This window comes from Panthera leo, chromosome B2 (assembly GCF_018350215.1).
Source record: "Panthera leo isolate Ple1 chromosome B2, P.leo_Ple1_pat1.1, whole genome shotgun sequence".
Taxonomy (NCBI): Eukaryota; Metazoa; Chordata; class Mammalia; order Carnivora; family Felidae; genus Panthera; species Panthera leo.
The window spans coordinates 32,418,387-32,440,882 of record NC_056683.1 but is presented as its reverse complement, the minus strand read 5'-3'; the positions used below and the strand labels follow the sequence as shown (position 1 = coordinate 32,440,882).

Genomic DNA, 22,496 nt, shown 5'->3' with positions numbered 1-22,496 from the left:
TGCCCCTCCCCTGCTTGTGCTCACTTGCTCTCTCAAAAATAAATAAATAAACATTAAGAAAAAAAAAAAACACTGTAGTTCCAAATCAAAGTCTCATGGGAGTGCATCGGATGGCAGGATCCTGATCATATCTGGAACCCAAAGGCATCTGGGAAATGTAGCCTGTAGCTTCCCAGCCTCCCAGTGCAGACGGGAAAGCACAGCACAGTGTAGGAATGGATGTTGAATGAGCCAACCCGCCGTGCCCACACATTCCTTCTACCGTCTCTTCCTCCCTCATCAGTCCTGGGGCCATGGCGATCTCCAGCTCCCCATGTGCTTTGAGCAGCGGTTCTGTGTAAGGTGGTCGGGTGATGAGAGCCATAGGGACTGAATGCATCAGCCCAGCTTCTTAGTTACCACCCACAGATATCTCTAAGTAGTTTAAGCGGAAAGCAACTTGTCATGGGGCGTGCGGTGAGTCAGAGTCACTGGGAGGGCCAGACAGCAAGTTTCGCAGCTGTCCACCAAGGAATAGCATAGCGTCCAAAATCCCACCGTAGAAGTGGATTCCAGGGACCCGGCTGCTGTCCCAGCAGACCAGGCGCACCATCTTGCCCACTGTCACTGAAGACACGACACGAAAACTTCTGTCACCGTGGGCCCTGGGATCAGACACGCCTGCAGCCACCCTCTCCGCCACAGTTTGCTCTCCTGTCGTCTCTGCTGCTTGGTAGAATGTGGGTCACAGGCCTGTGCCCCTGCTGCAAGGGAGTCTGGGAAAGCAAGTGTTGGGATTCCTTAGTGGGAGATGGGGGCTTCTGGAATAGGACCGCTCCCAACTTCTTAGGGTCTGGGTGGCCACAAAGAAGGTCAAACATCACCTCCAAAGCCTAGGCCTGATGGGGGTTAAACCAAGAAACTTGGCCGCTGGGGTGTGGGGTGGGGCCTGCTCTCTCACCTGGGCCTCTTAAATACTCCTCCGCCTCTCCCAGCCGGGGCACACCCTCTTCCATCTTCCTAGCTCTCCCCTGCATCCTGGTGCCAGCCTACTGCCTGGCACATCACGGGTGTTGGCTAAACGTCTGTGAATTGAGCTGAGCCGTCTGCGTAGTTAATCCGCCTGGCTCCTGTCAACACAACACGGGCGTTTGCCTGGTGACGGGGCCCAGCCTGTTTTCCATCCAGCAACTCCGTGGGGAATGAGAAAATCTTGCCTTTGCAAGCTTCCCGTTAACTGTGACCATGACTTTAAAGACTGGAGATGGTTCTGGGACACGGATAAAGACAAGGAGCACCAGGGGAGCGGGGGAGGGAGGAGTGGCAACGTAATACAAACAGCAGCTGGCCTTCATCAGATCCGGTGGGGCGGCCACGTGCACCAGCTGGAGTCAGACCGCCTCCCCCACCGACGCAGGCCTGGGCAAGGTTGTTATCTACCCTGTGCCTCAATTTCCTCACCCATATAATGGGGATGACAAATGCTGGGTGAGGCTCACATTACTGAGTGCAAGGAAAGCCTTTAGAACAGGGCCTGGCCCCAAGAGGAGGATAGCTTTTCAGTGGAGCCTTCAGTCACTGTCACGGTCACCCGGCAAGCGCCACACCTGTTTGTCAGGTGAGTTCCATCATTAGCACCTCCCTTGAGTTGCCTGAGGTCACACAGCTAGTGGCCGGCAGACCCAGATTTGTCTGACTGCAGATACTCCAGTCACCCATAGCCCAAGAGAAAGGGGGTGAGCTCAAGCGGTGCGCACTCCCCCCGTCCCCCGCCCCCAGACATCCATACCAATGTGCCTATGACGTGCCCGGCACCACGCTAGGGGCTAGTGGCCCCCGGGGAATGGGCTGAAGACCACAGGAGATGACCACAGTCCGATATTTATAGTCCACATGAGTGATGAGGCAGAGGTGGTCCAGGGTCCTCCCAGAGCCGACCAGGAGGCACAGGCCCAGCCTGGGCATGTGGGAGGACTTCCTGGAGGTAATGGCACCGGGCTGAGCTTTTGTTTAAATTTACTTTATTGGGGTATAATTTGTACATGATTAAATACACCCATCCTAAGCAAACCGTTGGATGAATTTTGACATGTGTACATATGTATGTAACCACTGCCCCAGTCAGGATATGGAACATTTTCATCACCCCAGAAAGTTCCTTCATGCCCCTTTTCAGTCACTATTTCCCCACCCCCCACGCAGATGACCACTTTGGCTGAGCTTTAAAAGACGAGTAGAGGAAAAAATAAATTAAAAAGACAAGTAGGACCCAGCTAAAAAAGGGAGGTGGCAAAGTACAGAGAAGTCTAACATCACCATGACTGTAGGAAGCTATAAGCGTTTCCGAGGGAGCAAGCCAGGGGAAGCCAGTGATGTAAGAAGGGGCCTGTCAGAGAAGACATTGTACACTTGGAAGGAGCTGGGACTCCATTCTCGGACCAAGAAACACAAACCCAAATGCCAAAGAAGCTTTGCATTTCATAAACAGGGCTCTAGCAACTGCGAGACTAATTGATTTAAAGGGATATGCCTGGTGCCTGGGAGGATGCTGGAACGTTCTAGAGGGGAGATAATAAAGACATGAACAGGGACAGTGGAGGCAGAGACAGGGATAAGGAGGTGTATCTGAATTTGGGGAAGGTACAAGGAGTACAATCAGCCCCCACCTCCTTCCCTTGCCCACAGGGCCCTGCATTCTCCATGAGCCCTGGTACAGGGACCTCTCCTCTGGCACATGACCTGCCAGGCCATCCTCGGCTCACGTATGTGAGACACACTGGGCAGAGCGATGCTCCTTCGCGGGGGCCATGCTTTCTTTCCTACTTCTCAGGAGCCCCCCACACCGCTGGCAGCATCTGGCACATGGGGAGCCCACCCCGGACATTAACTCACTTTGGAGCAACCGCGGAAACATATTCGAAGCATTCCATGCAGCCAGTCAGATGTGCGTGTGCCGCACACCCCCTCCGTACCGGGCTCTGACTCGGGCGCTGGGAATAGAGCAAGGAAGACAACAGCGTCCCCGGCCAGCCCTTTCCGAGGCAGCCAGGAACATGTCACTTACAGGTGAGCGACTTGGTGGCCCTGCCCCCTGGGATGGGTGGAGGGGAGGTGCACACCGAGCAGATGATTTGTCAAACACAGAGATGAAAGGATAGCGGGCAGTGCTGAGGGGGAGGGGGGGGCAAAGTAGGGTGAAGCAGAGACAGAGATGGCGTGATCAGGGATGCAGAGGCCACCTGCCTAGAAGGTGACCTGAAGGGACCAAGCTATGGAGAAGTCTGGGAGGAGAATGTTCCAGACAGGAGCAGACTTTCAAAGGCCCAGGGGCAGAGCGTGGCTGGTGTGGCTGAGGAACAATGAGGGGTGAGGTGAAGCAGATTCTTAGGGCCCTGTGGTCCCTCAGGAGGACTTTGAATGAAGACAAGAGCTACCGCGGGGGTCAGAGCCGAGGGGTGGAATGGTCTGACCTAGGCTTGAACCAGATCACTGTGGCTGCTGTGTGGAGGGTGGGGCTAGGGCAGCAGCAGCAAGGCCAGGCTATTGCACTCCCCCAGGAGAGACCAGGAACAGCCGAACCAGAGGGGAAGCAGTGAGATGGTGAGAAGCGGACGGTCCCGGCTGACGTCTTGAGGTGGCGTCTGGGAGCTCGGTGATGGACTGGGAGTGGGGTGGATGAGAGAAGGCAAGTACAGCTCCAGGGATGGGGTCTGACTTGGGAGGATGGAGCTGCCATTTAATGAGATGGAGAAGCTTCAGGAAGAGCAAGGTAGGGGTTTTTTTTGGGGGGGGGAGGGGGTTAGGACTGTGTGTGCAGGCACACCAGCAGCAGTTACCATAACGGCCGGGAGGAATGCAGTGCCCTGCACGGGAAGGTTGGTCCTGAGTACTCTGATGCTTGATGTCATTTAATCCTCTCCTCAGCCCAGGGAAGGACGTGCTGGTTTTGTTCCCTGTGGCAGGACAATTGCTTGAGATACAGACTCTGCATCTTTTCTGCCAGTTCTTGCCTCCCTGCCTTTGGTCAGAGCCCAAGCTCAAAGGGGAGCTAGTTTCTGGGGGTTGGTTGGGGGGAGGCAGAGCCTCTGGTCAGGCTGTAGAGGGGCTTCGAGGTGTCCACAGCCTCCCCCAGAACCCAAAAGCAACAGGGCCCACCGCAACGAAACCAGTTACCTCCATGGTGCAATGAATGGAGACACCAGACAGCTACACAATCTTGATGGGAGCCAAAGCATAACTGAGGAGGCGTTCCCTTCTAGAATAGTGAGACTGGGTATGGAGGTCAGATTATCCTGGTCGTAAGTGACACAAAACCCGGCCAGAGCGGCTCAAACCCAGTGGTGTGCAGGAGCTGGTCCGCCAGCCGAGGTAGGAGTATTTACACTTTGGGAACCAGCTAACACGACATGTCAGGACTCTCTCTACCCCCACCCCCACCAAGCGTGTTGTTAAAGATTTACTGGCTGACCGTACTGGGATATCCTAGGATAGGACTGACTGTGGGACACCCATCTGTCACCACCACAGATCAGACTTTCTCTCCCCATCATGTTCTTCCCAGAGTGGCACGATGGCTGCCAGTAGCTTTAGACCCTAGAAGTCCCAGGGCTTCTCTTTCCCTCATGTCCCAGCAGAAGCCCCTTAACTGAGCTTCACGGGTCCTGCTTGGTCACATGCTCACCCTGAACCAATCATAGCGACCAGGAAGAAGAAAGTGCTGCTGGGCCAGACCTGGATCAGGATAGATGGTGTGTGTGTGTTTGCCTGCAGTGGGGACTCCTATAGGAAGCCACAAGCTGAGAGAGGCAAAGAGGCTGGTTCCTCAAAGAAAAGCCTGAGGGCTCTTAGTGGAGGAGTGAGTAATGGATGTTGGGGCAGGCAACACCCACAGGGTCTATCACACTTGCCTTTGTAGAACAAATTCATATTAAGTGGCCTAAAGTCACTCAGCCAACTCAGGATTCATGTCACCAAGACCCAGGCTCCTTCCATCATCCTGCTCCGTCCTCCCCCACCCGGGGTCAGCCATGATCACTACAGCTCTGGGCTCTCACCCTACCACCCATGCAACCAAAGGCCGATTAAGGGGCATAGGTGCTCTGCCCTGGCAGCTTCCGGGTGTGGAGAACCCTTCCGCGGAGCCCCAGCAAGCTTCCCCTCTCATCTCATTGGCCAGGACTGGGTCACATGGCCACCCCTCCACCAATCATTGGTTACCTGCGGGGCTGGCTCTTTAAAACTCCGCCAACTCTGGGGACCGGTCAGCAACGAGGAAGGGGGACAGTGGTCACCGGGGTCTGCCAGGGGGTTGATTACATGGTAGAGGGCAGTGCCCGCCACAGCGAGGCCCGGATTAAAGAGCAGCGTCTACACACCTCCTCAGGCTCAAAGAAGAGTCAGCCACGTGCCTGCTTCCGAGCTGGGAAGGTGAGGAGTGTTGTGGGCCCCCATAGGGTCACACTCATCCTGGTTTGTGCAGACACCTGGTTTATTCCTGTCGTCCCAGTGTAATTTCTTTCTCTCTTTTTTAAATTAATTAATTAATTGATTAATTAATTTATTTATTTATTTTTGAGAGAGAGAGAGACAGACAGACAGAATGTGAACAGGGGAGGGGCAGAGAGAGAGAGAGAGAGGGAGACACAGAATCTGAAGCAGGCTCCAGGCTCTGAGCTGCCAGCCCAGAGCCCGACCTGGGGCTCGAACTCACGAACTGAGAGCTCATGACCTGAGCCGAAGTCAGACGCCCAACTGACTGAGCCACTCAGGTGCCCCGCAGTGTAATTTCTGATTGCACCCCCTTTCCCTGTTGGAGGGGTCCAGAAGGTGGATGCCGGGTTCCCTGTGAGACCAGAGCATAGGGAGGCTGAGGAGATCTCCAGGAAGTGCCTCTGCTGGAGTTTTCCAGAGGTGTCTTCAGGTGCCCAACCAGGCAGAAGCATGGGGCTTGGGGCTGGGGTTGAATTCCCCACCCTGCGCTGAGAGCCTCCCCTGTCGAGGTTCCTGTGTCCTGCCCTGAGGCGTTCAGACACAGCCTGGTGATATCTACCCCAGATAGCTGGGGACCAGGCCCTGCCTTCCTCAAGCCTCATTCCTGATCCTGAGGCACACGGTGCCAGCCCGCAGGCTGGGCTGGATGTCTCGGGCCAGCACGAGGTGGAGTACAGAAGATGGTCGGCGGCATAAATATGGGGGTGTCAGATGGCGGCATCCATGTCTTTGTTGGAAACACCAGAAAAGTCTTTGGGGGAGGCCGTGCAGGAGCAGTGAGCAGCAGAGAAGCTTGGGACCATCTTTGGCAGTATTTTCCAACTGTACCTTGCCATCCAGGAATGGGAGAACCAGCCTTTTGGCAGGGGTGGGGGTGGGGCAAGTGGGGGGAAGGAAAGAGAACACAAAATAAAAGCATAACACATGTAGTAAGAGAAACTTCAGGGGGCGCCTGGGCGGCTCCATCGGTTGGGCGTCCGTCTTCGGCTCAGGTCATGATCTCACAGCCTGTGAGTTCGAGCCCCGCATCTGTGCTGACAGCTCAGAGCCTGGAGCCTGCTTTGGATTCTGCGTCTCCCTCTCTCTCTGCCCCTCCCCGGCTCCCACTCTGTCTCTCTCTTCTTCAAAAATAAATAAACATTAAAAAAAAAAAAAAAAAAAAAACTTAAAAAGAGAGAGATACATCAGTTAGCAAAATTTTGTCTCAGTTTTAGGTTTTATAAATATTCATATTGTATGTGTTGCGTCCTGATGTTAAATGCATTCCAAAAACATTTGGAAAATAGTAGCTCAGTCCAACCCCAGAGAGGCAAAGTGATCTGTGCAAGGTCACACAGCAGACCAGTGTGAGGACCAGGCAGCGAGAGGACCACTCGTTGCAGCCCACCCGTTGGCTCAGCAGCTGATTTCGGCGCTCCTGATCTATGCCTGCAGGTGCTGGATGCTGAAAGAGGACTGCTTGCATGACTAAGGCACAGAAGCCATTCTAATGCAAGCAGTGTGTGCGGAGCCCACGGGAGGGACATCTGGCCCAATCCCCAGTGGGGGATGGGGACTGGGAGTGGGAAAAGGCAAGGGGGGGGCATCAAGAAAGGATCCCTAGAGGAGGGGTCTGTGTGGTTAGATGTACATGTGTTCACGGAGTGGAAAGAGCCATCCAGAGGCTCTTTTTTAGAGGGCACGCTTCGGACAAAAGCAGGGGAAAGGGGGTGCAATGTGCTCTTAGGGGGACGGGAGAGGACACTAATCTGAGTCTGGATATCATTTTGAGGATTTACTCCCTATACTCTGAACTCCTTTTCAAGGCTCTGCCTTCTCCCTTCCCCATTCCCCATCTCTTTAGCTCCAGCTGGGGAGGGGGACCCCCCCCCCAAATAGCCAACAACTCTAGGCCGGTGTGGACCCTCAGCCCAGACCCTGACCTCTGGCTCCTGCAGGCCCCTGTGCGCTCTCCACTCACGCTCTGGGCCTCTCGCCACCCAGCCTACCCAGTCCCCATCTCCAGCACTCCTGAGGACGGGGATGGTGCCCCTACAGAACGTGGGAGGTGAGTGGTAAACACTGAGTGAGTGGACACAGGTCTGGAGGGGCTTTATGCCTCTCTGCACCCCAGGCTCCTCACCTCCTAGGTTTTAGACCCCCTTCCCAGACACCCTGGGGTCTAAAACCTAGGACGGCCTGGGGCGGGGTGAACTAGGTCCCCCTAGCACCCATCCCTTCCTGGAGGGGTGGCTCTGCTGTCTCTCAGCACCCCACTGGAGACATCGCTGGGCTTGAGGCAAAGCAGGAGGTAGGAAGAAAGACTAATTAACACAAAGAGTACTGGACTGGAACCCCCCTGTCGACGGCCCGCAAGCTACGAGATGTGCAGCCAGCGATTTCCCTACTCTGGGAAAATCTGTGCCCCTGGCTACAAAAAGAAAGTTATCTAAAGTCCCCACGGGCCCCAGAGGCTGAAGCTCTTCCTTAAACACAACCTCTTCCTCTTTCGAAGCTTCTAACTGCAACCCCATAGCTCTCTGCAAAATCCTCGGGCAACAGTTTGCTCCAGACTGAGAACCCCCGAGCTGGAAGCAAGACTCCACTCACCCTGGCTCCCTGGGCTCTTTCCCAGGAAGTCCCGCCCAGGCGGCTTTGATGGAAGTACTAGGGACAGGGTGCTAATGGGCTGTTGATGAAGCTCCTCTGCCTGTATGAGAGTTAATTACTCCGGAGGCCAGAGAAGGATGAATACTTCATAAAGCTGGAGCCACCTGTGAGTGAGTCATTCGTCCTCCATGGTTGTAAGAGAGAGTGATGGGACGGCTCAGAAGATGGGGGTCCCCAGACGCTCCAGGAGCTGCCTCTCACTGCACACCCAGAAAGACCTCTTCCTCTCACCCCCACACCCGGATGCGACTTGGCCCGGCTCACTAGGGGACCCTGGCCCCTCCCCTCCCCTCTCAGACCGGGTGGCGTGCTCTGACCTGCTCTGACATGGGCATATTCACCTGCGCGGCATCTGCCAGGACCCAGCCCTGTGCCCTGTCACCCAGGGGCTTGGAGGGGGGGTTTGGAGGGGGGCTCAGAGGCCAAGACCTCTGCCTGCCACAGGAGGCAATAGCCTGGGAAAGAGAATAACCATAGGCATGAGAAACTCCCAGCCAGGCCACAAGCAGTCAACCCAGGAGCATCGGCCATTGTGGGCTGGAGACGTGGGCGTGGGCACTGTGGTGTGACATTTCCCTGACTGTCACACACACACACACACACACACACACACACACAGCCGCAGGGTGTGGGTGGCAGATACCCTAGGGATCCTCCTCACCCAGCACTTAGGTCTATGGCAGTTCCAGGGTCCCATGAGGGCTTGGTCAGAGCACAGGAAAGAGGGGACTGGCCTTTTTCCAAAGACAAGACTGTCCTACAACTTCAGCTTCCTCGACTGCCCCCCTGAGCCCTCAGAGCCTCCTGAGAGGCTCCAGAGGTTCCCTATCTGGAGCGGCCAACTCATCCACCGCAGCAACCATGGCCTTCTCCTAGCTTTCTGTAGGAAGTGGGGCTGTAGGTAGGTAGGAGTGGGGTGGGGGAGGGCAGCCTCCTGCCTGCCTTCGAGCTGCTCCTGTGCATTTCTCACCTGCTCAGAAAGCCAGGGGTGGGGGGGTGGGAGGCACTCCTGGGAATGCCCCCAACACCTCCCCCCACCAGCCTGGAGGCCCTGAAGCAGGCCGACCTCTCTGGGGATGGTCCCTCTGGCCCCCTCAGTCAGGCTCAGGCAGGATTTCAGGCCAGGCCTCAGTGGAGCTGAACCCCAGCCCCAGATGAATTTGTCCCCCCACAGGACACAGCGATGCCTCACCCCAGGGCTGCATTGGACTGGTGGGGGGGAGATGTGAGCGTGAGGTACAGCACGGGGGACCAGAGAAGGAGGGGAGCTGTCCCTGGGGGGAGTCTCCCACTCCCGCTGCCCTCCCACCTGGACCACGGCCTCTTTGATTTTCACATCCTTCCAAGACTCTAAGACAACCTTCATTTCCAGGAAACGGTCCCAAGGGGAGCACACTTGTTGGGGTGCAGACACCCACCCTCCGGCCTTCTCCCCGAGACTTCATCCCCATCTCCACCACTGTCCTTCCCTTGAGTCCATCCCTTCCCCTCTCAGGACCTGAGTCTCCTCATCTGTAAAATGGGTGCTTTGGGCCTGTGATCTCTAGGTTCCCCTCCTGATGCCCCCGCCCCCGAGGCTGCTTCCCTCTGGGCGAACTGCATCCTCCTGGATTCCATTTGGCTCTGCCACCAGCTGGGCCGCCTCAGGCAGGATTTCAGCCTCTCTGAGCCTGTTCACTCCTTTTGTACACCAGGGTAATATCCTTCGCCCTGCTGCCCGGGGAGCCTGTGTGAGGATTAAATCTTACCACGGATGAGAATGAGCCTTGAAGCCATCAATGAGCTCCCTGCAGATGTGTGATAGAGGGATTGCATAATTCTGGGGTCTCAAAGTGACAGCCCAGCTCTGTTTTGTTTGGCTTGCCCAGTGTAATTTCATATCTGAATGCCATTAGTCAGGGAGTGCATTGTCCAATATGCCCGAGGCCTCCGCACTGCCTGCTCTTTTAGACCAGCCAGCCCTGTCATAAGGCTGCCTGCATGTCCAGCCCCAGTTCAGTGGTATCAGAGTCCCCACTCCCAACCAAAGGCTTCTGGGGTCCTATGGGCACCTCCCAATAGAGAGACCACACAGCTGGGGCACACAGCTGCTTCTGCCCCCTGCCGCCTGCTGCCATCCCCACACCTTCCGATGCCTGGGCGTCCCTAGCCTCCTGGGTCCGTGGATACAAAGGGGCTCACGGGTGCTGCCTCCAGCCACAGCTTATGACAGATTGGTCCCATGGTTCTGAAATGGCTGCAGAGTTTTCCCTTTTTCTGTTCAGAAATTTGCCCAGTCTCCCCCAGCCTCGGCCCCCAATCTGTACCCTGCCTGTGCTCCTCAGACCTTAAAGAATATTTAACCACCTGTTAAATGATTTATCCTATTGAGGCTTCAGAGCTCAGGGCATCTCACGGGCCTCCTCGAGAATTAACTAGAGCCATAAATCAAAGCGACATTTGAGAAATTTCCAGCCGCCCCAGACAGCAGGCAGTGGCTCGGGCCCAGACAGGGGAAATGGCATTTAGATGGGGGGAAATGGCATTTAGGACGGAGAAGCAAGAGTGCCGGCTGGGAGTGGACTCCAGGCTGGCTCGGAACGAGGTGGTGGACCAAGGACGTCCTGCTCTCAGTTCTTTGTGTCACATGCAGGCAGCGCCTCAACCCTTCACGTGTACAGAACCTATGGTCGGCAAAGAGCTTTCCCACCTGTTGGCCCATCTGACTTCAAAACAGCTCAGGAGACTGGCCTTCCGGGGTAGAGGCAGGCTTGACTTGTGCCGGCCCAAGAGTAACAGGTGTGGCGGGACACGGGGACCAGACAGCGACTTGAGTCAAGGCACAGTGGTAAAAGGACCAGGTAAGGCTATGTTCGGATTCTGGGTGGGGATTTGGGGGCAGGAGGGAAGAAGGGTAGGAAAAGTTAACTGATAATGAGCCAGGCTGCAGAGACGGACCCCGCAGTTCCCACAAGAACCTAAGGAGGTTGGGAGGTAGTTATTTAAACCATTTTACAAATGAGCACACTGAGGTTAGCTGACGTGGCCAAAGTCACGCAGCCAGCAAGTGTCAGAACCAGGAGTTTAACCCAGACTTGCCTGACTTCAGATTCTGTTCTTTTCTTCCCCATTATCAGGCCTGCGAAAAATAAAATCGAAAATGTACTGGGCACTTGGCTGTTCGCGGCACTCCGCGAAGAGCCTTACCTGTGTTACTACCTGGAGTCCTTAGGAGGATCCTGGGAAGCTGGTTCTCTTAATCTAGTCATTTTGCAGGTGAGGAAACCGAGGCCCGTAAACCCTCAGCTCTAAGGAGAGGTGCGGGGGCTCACATGCAGGCGGTCTGAACCCAGAGCCTCTGGTCTGTACCCACCACACGGTACAGTCGTCTGTGTTTGGAGGCTCCGCGTAGGAAGCTGGGTAGCAGTACCTTCCAGGCAAGAGTCAGGTAGCTGGACCATCAGACACTGTCTTGGACGGAGGGGAAAATTCTATACATCGAGGGGCTCCAGCCAGATGCTCAAAGGCCAGGGTAGGGCCGGCAGATAGAGCGCTTATAACAAGAAGGCTGCAGGGAGTCTCCGTGGGTCCCATGGGCAGACGCTGCTATGCCAGAACTGTTGGCAGCTGGCCTCAGGGGGCCCCGGGCACCCAGCCATTACTGGCTCTAAGGGAGAAGAGCAGGGCCAGGGCTCCGTCTCTTCTCTATCCAGGAGGTGTCTGCACCCTGAAGTTTGTCTGCAGTGCTGAGGGGCCATCCTGGGCCACCCTCTCTTCCACCCCTTGAGAGTAAAGGCTGTGGGGGCACCTGGGTGGCTCAGTCGGTTGGGCGTCCGACTTCAGCTCAGGTTGTGATCTCGCAGTCTGTGGGTTTGAGCCCCACGTCGGGCTCTGTGCTGACAGCTCAGAGCATGGAGCCTGCTTCGGATTCTGTGTCCCCCTCTCTCTCTGCCCCTTCCCTGCTCACGCCTCTCTCTCTCTCTCTCTCTCTCTCTTTCTCTCAAAAGTAAATAAACACTAAAAAAAAAAAAAAAAAAGTGAGTAAAGGCTGTGGTCCCAACAAGGAGGGCCTCCCCCTCGAGGCTGGGAGCCAGACTCCAGCTAGCAAGGTGCTGCCTCTTCAAGGAGACTCATGTCCTCAATGTCCCATCCCTTGTCCCCACAACCCTTGAAATGTCTTGGAAATGCCAACATCGGGCACCCGGATTTTGTCTCCCATACTGCTCCACCCCAAGAACAGAACAGAAATCCCTTTTTGATTTGTGAGTCCCAGTTGGTGATTTGCAAACTTCCAATTTGGGAGGAGAGATGTAAAAGGGACCTGCATCAGCCTGGTCCCATGGAGGCCCCTGTCCAGCCACTCAGTGGTACGAGGGGGATGGAAAAGCGGCCTGACAACATTAATACCCCAGCAGCAAGGTGGGTGGAGACACCTGCTGGCCAGGGTGGCAGCCTCCCCCGCCCCCCACTCCCCCCCCCCCACTCCCCCCCCTCCCCCACCATCTCCTCTCACCCTGTCTAAACCCTCTTGAGCCTCAGGATCCTTCACGCCACTGAGGATGGCCTGAGGCTGGTGTCTCCAGGCAACTGGGATGAGGCAAGGCCCCTCATGGGGACCATGGTGAGGAGTCCCTGCAGGCATCAGGCCCTGGTACAAGGTAAGGTAAGGCTGCTGGCCTCCCACCCCCCAGCCTGGCTGGTCAGCCCAGGCCCACCCCACCCGCAAAGAGCAGGGCTTGGACATGCCCCTCCCCCATCTACCCCTTCCCAGAGTGTAAATTCAGCCAAGTTCACAAGGAGACCAGCGCCCCCTAGCGTCTGCTCAGGGCACATTCCAGGCTCCCTAGGCTTGAAGCCACTCTGGCTACTGGGAAAAAGGACGAGAGACACCCCAAGCGGCTTAAACACACTAGTGAGGCAAAGCAGGGTACATTCCTGACCCCACCTGCCCACCCTGAGGACTCATGCTGCCCTCTTAACAACCCCGCCCCCTCTGAGCCCAACCACTCTCCCCCAGTCAGACCCTCTCACCCTATGCCTGTTTCTTAGGCCAGACCCCAGCTTGTCTTGACTCAGAATGTCAGAGCCAGAAGGGCTCAGGGACCCAGTGTCTTCACAGACATGAAGACTGAGGCAACAGGGGGCAAATGATGCCAAGGTCTGCATCCCTGGCACACAGTGAAGGCTCCTTTGGGCCAGCAGCCAGCACCGATTTGCAGAGGCCCAGTGTGGCTGTCGTTGGAGTGACTTCTGTGGCCGGGCCTGCCCCCTGGCACTGGCCCCCCAGCCCCACCTCCCCCAGCCACCTGTCCCTTCACCAGGCTGCGGGCCCTGCTGGGGCTTGCCTGCTTCTGCCACTGGGTCCCCTGAGAGATGACCTAGGAACGGATACGTGGACCGAAGCATCGCAAGCAGACCGAGCAGGGAGTACCTAGACCCTGAAACCGGAGGGAGGAGGAGACGCTGCAGGGCCACAGCAAGGCCTCTGGGCTGGAGCAGGGGGAGCGTGCCGGGCCCCTGAGAGTGGGCTCTTAGAGCTGCCACTCTGAGTAACAGCATCAGAACACCCCTAGTACGTGGAAAGGACTCAGGGGCTCCCAGACAAGGGAAAGAAGAAGGTCCTTCCCACATCAACCATTTCCTGTCCCTGCCAAGAGAGGGGATAGTCTAGAACCTTGTGCGGGAGGGGATTAGGGGTAAGCATGATGCACCTCAGACCTTAGACTTGAGGCCAGAAAGAAAGGCCTGGCCTCTCCTCATGGCTCTATCAGTGGAGCCCCAGGGTCACCTGCCCCCAAGAGTGGCTTTAAGAGGGTGACAGGCTCTGACAGCTCAGCAGGTCTCCAAGCAACATGCACGTGGGTGCCCAGCCCAGCTCTCCTCCCTCACTGCAGGGGTGCAGGGTCCTGGGCTGGGAGCTGCTCCACGGAGGTGGCAGAGTGGCTGGACTCACCCTGCCAGATGGTCTTTTGAGGCCCTGGGTGAGCCGGGGGAGCCAGGAGGTCATGGTGGGGGTTGGGGTCCTCCCCAGTGCCCCTCCAGAGACTCAGAGGCCGCTCCAGCTTCCTCTCTCCAGCCCCAGGGCTCAGGAGGAACGAGGGAGAGGCACAGTCTGCAGGCAGAATCTGGGAGCACAAGCTGTCATTTGGGGGCACGGCCGGAGAAGGCTGATCTCCTGTAGAAAGCAAGAGACACCCAATGCCTGACACAAATGTTTCCTAGCTTATGGTGGCTTGTAGGCTGTCATGGCGATTTTCCATCACTGCTCTCCTTTGCTTGTCATTATCAAAGATCCACAGAGAGCGTTAGCAGCAAGCATGGCACAGGAGCCGATCCTGGCACTGTGGCTAGTGTCGTTCTATGACAGCTGCAAGAACACAGGACGGAGTGACGGCCCCCCATCCCCAGACCAGGAGGCTGAGGCCTAATGGTGCAAAATGCCCAGCCCGGGGCCCAGCGGTGGGTCAGGGCAAAGGCCGGCCCAGAGTTCCTGGTCCCAACTCCCTCTTCCTGTCCCTCCCCAGGCTTCCGCAACTCCAGTCTTGGCCTTTAATGCAACAGACCTACATGCAGACCCCAACCCTGACTGACCCCAGTCCTTAAACAAGCAACATTTAGAACACAGACCCCAAACAGGGTCTGAAGTTTTGAGCCTAACCCGAAATTGACAAGAGTCCGGATTCTACCCCAATTCCAAATCAGTTTCGGTCCCTAAAGCGACCCTGACCCCAGTCCTCCCCGTCCCTCTCCAGTCCCAGCTCTGGCCCCAGGTGTATGAACGTCCCATTCATGCCCCATGACAAAACCCTGCCTGGGACACAGGCTGGGTCCAACTCCGTTCCTGCATTGGGGTCAGAGAGATTAGACAACTTGTCTTAGGTCATGCAGAGTGAATAGCGGAAGTGAGCCCGGAGCCCAGGTCCCTGAAGCTCTGGGGTTTCTTGGCGTGAGTGGGTAGCAGGAGACCTGGAAGGTGCTGGCGGGGCGGTGGCAGTGACATGGCATCTGGAGAGGTCAGCTGTTCCGTGATTGCTCATCTCCATTTTAGAGAGGAGAAGACTGAGGCCTAAGGGGAAACCCCCAAATCACGTATCAGGCCAGCGGCAGAGCAGGGCAAGAGCCCAGGTCCCCCGGCAGCCCACCCGGGGCTCTCTCGCTGCCCCACACTGCCCTCCTGCCACTCTGTAGCGGCTGGGCTGTGAGTCGTTGTGGAGGAAGAAACGAAGCAGGAGACTGTACAAGATCACGGACAGTGGAACGCCAGTTTCTAGTCCTCACACCTACAGAAGTGCTGGAAACGTCTGCCTGCCCTCGGATGGCCGATAGAAACTCACAGGTGCCTTTAACTGGGAGGCTCTGTGGGCCTTGGAGGAGCCAGCCCTGGAGACCCCTGTACCCCCAGCGGGGTGTTCATCAAGTGAGCCGCCTGCCTGCACCCCCATTTCCCATATGCGCAATGAGACCTTATAGCTATGTCAGGATGTCGCCAGTATTAGGATCGGTTGAGGGATCCCTGGCTCATTGTAGGAGCTCCCTGACCTCAGTTCCCTCCTCTGTCTCCCCCACCCTGTCTCTGGGGAGTTACCTCTGGGCAACCCTTCTGTCCCCCACCTGCCTCTGTAGCCAGCAAATCCCTTAGGACCATGCACTCTCCTCTCAAATCTGGCCTGAAGGAGTGGCTTGTTCACACCAACAGTGGTGAGGTGTGAAGACCGATAACCCTGAATCCTCAGGAATGACTGGAAGGCCAACCAAGAGTATTCAGCCCTGCCCACCTCTGGAACATTCTGGTGGGCCACTCAAGTGTGGCTGGCAAGTCCCCAGGGCCTGAGTGGAAACGCCAAAAATTTGGAGTGAGCCTGGAGGCCGAAGAATGAGGAGTGATTTAGGGCCTGCACCTGCCGTGGGGCCGAGGGGCCGAAGGGCCGAGGCAGGGGCCCCCGGGGTGGAGGTCCAGGCTGGGAGCACACAGTGCTTGGGGCCCAGACAGAGCAGCAGCCAGGGTTCCCGGACAGGCAGAGGGTAATCCCACCAGGAGAAGGCAAACGGCCAGATGGCAGAGGGAAGGCACCGGCTGCAGCCTCCGCTGGGAAAATTCATTAAGCCTTCAATTAGCGCAGGCCTGCCCCTGTCGGCTCCAACGGGCGCCTGGGGCCCCGGCTGCCCTGCCCCAGCCAGGAGTTAATAATTCACCCTCTAATGAACTCAGCCTGGAGACAGCCAGAACCACCCACCTACCCGACTGCCCGCATGCCAGGGCTCTGGGCCGGAGGGAGAGGTGGGGGCGCCTCTCTGGTTCCCCTTCTCCTCCGGGAGTCAAGTCTTACCACAGGCCAGCTGGAGGGGGGCTGGCACTGCAGACCCCTCACCCCTGGGGACCTGTGTGTCCTCGTCCTATTCCCGGAAAGGAAGCAAGCAACCAGAGCCCCAGTGTGTCAGAGCAGAGAGGCCCCAGAGGTTTCAAGTCTGCTGTGCCTGCCACTGTGTAGGGTGCTGGGGACAAAGATGAATTAGAGCCCAGCCCTGCCTTCCAGGAGCTCACTGTCAGCTGATGGGGCAGGAAGCGGGGAGGAAATAGACCTGTAATGGTCTCAGCTGAGGACTGGAGGAGAGCTATTCCCAGGTGGCCAGGTGAACAGAGAGGTTGGGGTCCTATAGTCCTACCCTTTGTTTTATGGGTGAAAACCTAGGGCCCAGAGAAGGCAGGTGACTAGCTCAAGGCCACACAGTTATTACAGGCCAGGACCAGAATTGGAACTCAGGCTAGAACCCGCCTCTGAGGCTATAAAGAGTGTACCTCCCCATGCCGAAGAAGACAAACTGAGGTCCAGAGAATCACTTAGTTGGGACATCGAATGGACCCTCCTGGTGTCCATGCCCCGACTTGAGAATGGCTGGCCCTCCGAGGGTCATCTCACACAGCTCACCCTCTGGCAACTATTGCCCGAGAGTCCACACTTCCTTTTCTACCTAGAGCGCTCTGGCGAGCACTGGCTCCTCGAGTTCACGGGCTCCTCCTGCCCCTTCCGCCGCCCCATCTCCTGCTCAGCACCCTGAACCATTACCCCAGCACCTCAGGGCCGACGGGGCAGCCACCAAGCGTGGCCCGGTTCCACCTGATGCTTTCTAGCACCGGCCAGGACCAGGTCAAAGCCCGCAGCCCAGACACGAGCTGCACCAGAATCGTCCAGGGAGCTGTTTCAAATGCAGACTCCCTGGTCCCACCCAGGACCCAGTGAACCAGAATCTCTGGGAATGGGTCATAGGAATCTGCATTTCAAATAGGCTCTCCAAGGCTTTTCATAAATGTTATTAGTGGATACGTGAACACAGAAAAGGGTACCGGCCGGAAGTGGATTGCTTAATGCAGTTTCACAAAGCGTACCTGTGGACTCTGCACCAGATCAAAACAGGGAACATTAACAGGCCTTCTGAAACCCCCCTCATGCCCCCTTCCAGTCACTAGCTTCCCCGAAGGGTGTCACCGTCCTGACTTCTAACAGCTTAAATCAGTCTTGCTTGCTTTTGAGCGTCTTATGCATAGAATTATACAGACATTTGCCTTTTCTGCTTTTTTTTTTTTTTAAAGATATTTTGTTTTATTTTTATTTGAGAGAGAATTAGTGGGGGAGAGGAGCAGAAGGAGAGGGAGAGATAGAATCTCAAGCAGGCTCCACACGCAGCAGAGAGCCCCACGTGGGGCTTGATCCCACGACGCTGGGATCATGACCTGAGCTCACCCGACTGAGCCACCCAGGCGCCCCTCCGCTTGACAGTTTGGGAGGCCCCCTCACACTGTTAGGCACAGTTGTGGTTTATCTACGCTCACCGCCGAGACGTATTCCAGCCTGATTGTGCCACGTCTTGTCTGCGTTCTGCTGGCAGCGGGCATTGGGTCGTTGCCAGCTTTAGGATAGGGTGGCTGTGAATATTCTGTTCCCTGTATCTCTGTGGACTCTTGCATGCGTTCCTGAAGGGCACACATCTACTACGAGTAGAGTGGGAGTGGAGATGTTGTATTGCAGAGGGTGTTTGCGTCCGGATTGCATAGATGTTGCCAAGTGATTTTCCAAGGTGGCCGCACCAACGCAGACTTCCGCCAGCTCTAGGAGTTCCACTGGATCCGTATCTTCACTGGCGCCGCGTACATTTCTCTCCCTGTCTGAGCCAGTCTGGTGGGTGTATCGTTTTATGTGGTATCGTTTTATGCTTCCACTTGCATTTCCCTGGTGACTAATGATGTGGAGCACATTTTCTTATGTTTATTGGCCATTTGGGCATCCTCTTTTATAAAGTGCGTGGTCAGATCTTTTGCCAACTTTGTAATCCAATTGTCTGTCTTTTCCTTATCGATTTATAGGAGTTCTGTATACATTCTGGATTCTGATCCTTTGTTGGATATATGCATTGCAAATATCTTTTTCAACTTGGTGCCTTGCCTTTTTACTCTGGTGTCTTTTTTTTTTTTTTTTTTTTTTTAGTTAACTTATTTATTTCTAGAGAGAGAGCAAGCAGGGTACAGACAGAAAGAGAAGGAGACAGAGAGTCCCAAGCAAGCTCCGCACTGCCAGCACAGAGCCCGACGCGGGGTTCTAAGAACCGCGAGATCACAACCCGAACTGAAATCGAGAGTCAGGTGCTCAACCAACTAAGCCACCCTGGTGCCCCTCTGACTGAGGTCTTCTGATGGACAGAGTTTGGGTTTTTTTTTTTTTTATTTGAATATAGTCTGAATTATCCATTTTGTCCCTTTAGGGGTAATATTTCTCGTGTCCTGCGTCCAAGTGATTTTAAGCATATGAAAGTTTCTGGAATGGGAGTGGAGCCCCTCCAGATGGACAACAGCCCTTGCTGTTGCTCAACACCACTGCCTTCTCGGAGACACACAATTCGCTTCATCATACGAGTACTTTACCCGGCTTTCAGGCACTTTATGCGTTACAACAGACCGCCTGTGGGCACCTGCTCGGCCTGTGTCCCTTGGAGCTCATGTGCTGAGAATCGCTCCTGACACAGGCGAGCTATGGTGTGGTGGCAGCGTGGGCACACGCCCTCAGCACCCTGGCCGCAGGCGGTTGGATGGGAGCAGACACCTACCGCACAGAGCCCTTCAGGCACTCTCTCCTGGGGGGTTGGGATTGGCCCTGGGGGCACTACTCCTAGTCCAGACAGAGACCGAGAGAGGAAGAGGTGACCGGAACTCGGGAGCTGAGGCTGCCGCGGGAGCTACGGTTGGCTCATCTGGCCCCACACCCCTGGCAGCCGAAAACACGGTCTGTGGAGGAAGACACAGGAAGCAGACGTCCAGAGAGAAGGAGAGATGGAGGACGGGGTGTGGACACGGCCAAGGTCCCCCTTCTCCTTCTGGTTTTTGGCCCTCACGCTGCACTTCTGGCCCCGGGAGGTCCCTGAAGACCCCCAGCATCTTTCCAATACATTCCCCTTCTTGTTTAACACGAATCCTGTTTTTGCCATCCAGAGAGCCTTCCCTAAGATATGCTTAGCATCTTGAAACCTCAGAGCCATGGCTTCTTCCCTTTGCAGAGAAGATGAAGAAATGTAGACTGGAAAGACTGTAAATGCTTTCCCCCAAACCTGGCTGCCACTAAGAACCAAAGCCACGACTCCAGCCGTTTCTACGTGGCTCTGATCTCTCTACTGTACAGAGCTGTGCGTGCTGGGCCTGTGATCACGGTTTCCCAAAATGTGTTCTCCGGAACACTGGGCTCAAGAAATGAGTCCTTGGGGGAAAAAAAAAGTATTTTGGTTCCCTGATCCAGCTTTGGGGACACTGAGCCAAGCACATATTAAGCAGCATATTCTTTCCCACGGAGCATTTCCGAACCTTTGCTACAAGGGAACATACTGGGAATCTACAAAATGCACAATTTATCTGACCGTGGAAACCCTCTTTGTAAGGAGCATTTCATGGGATTCATGTTTTACAGAAAATGCTGCAAGGAACCAAATTTCTCCTCCCTGCCCCAAGATGGTCCCCCTGGAAGGGGGTGTCCTGGACAGATAACCGGAAATGTCCATCCCATTGAGTATGTGACCCTTGTAGATACACAGAAGGAAAAGATCTATTTTATCAACCTGCTTCCTGAGGGTTTGACTAACCTGGAGCAACCGCCTTGGGCCTGGGCACCTCTGGATGAATCCGCTATAACTCAATTTCAGACCTTCCAAGTAGTTGATGGGCTTTACCACGCCTGGGACTCCAGGCCCCACCAGGCCACCATCACCCTAGGACCCTGGCCCCTGAGACCCCTGTTCTGCCCGGCCAGCCCCCTCCCAGCAGGAATGAGCCCTGGGAGGGACACAAGCAAGGAGGAAGGGCAGAGGGAGAGAGAGGGAGAATCCCTAGCAGGCTCCACACTGAGCACGTGCGTGGACACGGAGCCTGATCCCATGACCCTGGGATCATGACCTGGACGGAAATCGAGGGTCTGACGCTCAACCGACTGAGCCACCCAAGCGCCCCAAGCGTCCAACCCTTGATAATGGCTCAGATCGAGCCCTTGGCGTCATGAGATGGAGCCACAAGTCGGGCTCTGCCTCTCCCCTGCTCACACGCGCACGCGCGCTCTCTCTCTCTCTCTCTCTCTCAAAATAAATAAACAAATATTTTAAAAACTGGGGATGATCCACCAAAAAAATGCACACTGCACTCTGGAAAAACAGCTAGACTGCTGCATGCCAGGGGGCGAGCAGCATGGGGACTCATGACTACCCCTAGACCTGGGGCAAGGGAGAGAGTGGCCCAGAGAGGGTGGGCAACGGAGGAGCTGCCACACAGGACCTGCCAGGGCTTTGGTACTGTCGCCCATAAACACCCATCTTATTATATCCTTCCGGGCTTTGATCTTCTGCTGGTGCCTCCCCTCTACCCAATCAGATGCCCCCAGGGCAGGGAACCGCCTGTGCAAAGGGCACTGGGCGAGTGGACAGAGTGACGAGCCTGGCTGAGGGGCAAATGGAGACTGTCCAGCACAGGGAGGATTGGGAGAAGCCTGTGGGAAGCGGAAGGAAGAGGAGGGAGGGGAGATGAAACGCAGGAGGGAACAAAAGGGAGAGGAGAGGGAAGAGGAACCTCAGGGGTGGAAGCAGCTTTGTTCTGCCGCTTCTAGAAGCATGGGGTAGTTGCCAAGGTTAAACCCCCAGATCGCTAAATACCAGAACAGCACACCCTGGGGGGCAGATGTGTGAGCGGGCCGCAGAGGGCTGAGCAAAGCCCCCCCCCCCCAAAACTCCTGCAGGCACCCGCGTATCTGGTGGGCGGATGGCTCTCCGCTGAGATCAGCTTGGCAGACCCGCGTCTGATGTGCGCAGGCCTCCCTTTATACAAGGCACGAGTGCCCGAAAGGTTGGGAGAATAAATCAATGCAGGCAAAAGAATCCTCGTTGAAATTCACCAGGAAAATGCATCGCTGAGGATCCTACCGTGAGTTTCTCTCCACGGAGGACAGTTGTCCTCCCCATTTGGTTTTTTTTTCATGTGTTTTTTTTTCTTTTTTTTTTTTTTTTAACGTTTATTTATTTATTTTTTATTTTTTTTTTTTTTCAACGTTTTTTATTTACTTTTGGGACAGAGAGAGACAGAGCATGAACGGGGGAGGGGCAGAGAGAGAGGGAGACACAGAATCGGAAACAGGCTCCAGGCTCTGAGCCATCAGCCCAGAGCCTGACGCGGGGCTCGAACTCACGGAGTGCGAGATCGTGACCTGGCTGAAGTCGGACGCTTAACCGACTGCGCCACCCAGGCGCCCCAACGTTTATTTATTTTTGACACAGAGAGAGACAGAGCATGAACCGGGGAGGGTCAGAGAGAGGGAGACACAGAATTGAAACAGGCTCCAGGCTCTGAGCTGTTAGCACAGAGCCCGACGTGGGGCTCGAACTCACAGACCGCGAGATCATGACCTGAGCCGAAGTCGGCCGCTTAACCAACTGAGCCACCCAGGCGCCCCCTCCCCATTTGGTTTTTGTCTAAAAGCAGAGGTTCACACACTGGAGTGGCCGAAAGCGGGCTGGCTCTTTCTATGGGGACGTTCTGGTGGACAGGGCTGGGTGACGGGGCAGCTCCTGCCTCCCAGACCCCAGGATTACAGGGAGCTTGCTCACCCCTCTCCAACTTCCTGTCAGTCTGAGGAGGGAGAGCGTGTATGCCTCTACCCATTCTGCGGAGAGGTAAACTGATGGATCAGCACCGGGGCCTCCCAGTTGCCCAGCCCTGCTGTCACTCTCTCACTGCTAGCTGCTCCCAGATCCTGGTCCAGCAGGGACATGGGGAGAGTCACCTTCCCAGTTCATTCCAAGCACACCAGCACCAGCTCCTTCAGCAAGATGAATCTGGGAACACTGTGACCAGGCTGGGGAAAGTGATATCTGAGGTCGGG

At 55.8% G+C, this 22,496-nt stretch overlaps 1 long non-coding RNA gene across 1 annotated transcript; it reads left to right on the top strand.

Moving 5' to 3' along the window:
- The first annotated feature begins 38 nt into the window (after nucleotides 1–38).
- Nucleotides 39–13,348, top strand: LOC122219793. Its single transcript, XR_006202545.1, has 4 exons — nucleotides 39–5,406; nucleotides 10,751–10,958; nucleotides 11,235–11,373; nucleotides 12,637–13,348. It is a non-coding gene; the product is annotated as an uncharacterized LOC122219793 (long non-coding RNA).
- Nucleotides 13,349–22,496: the final 9,148 nt, after the last annotated feature.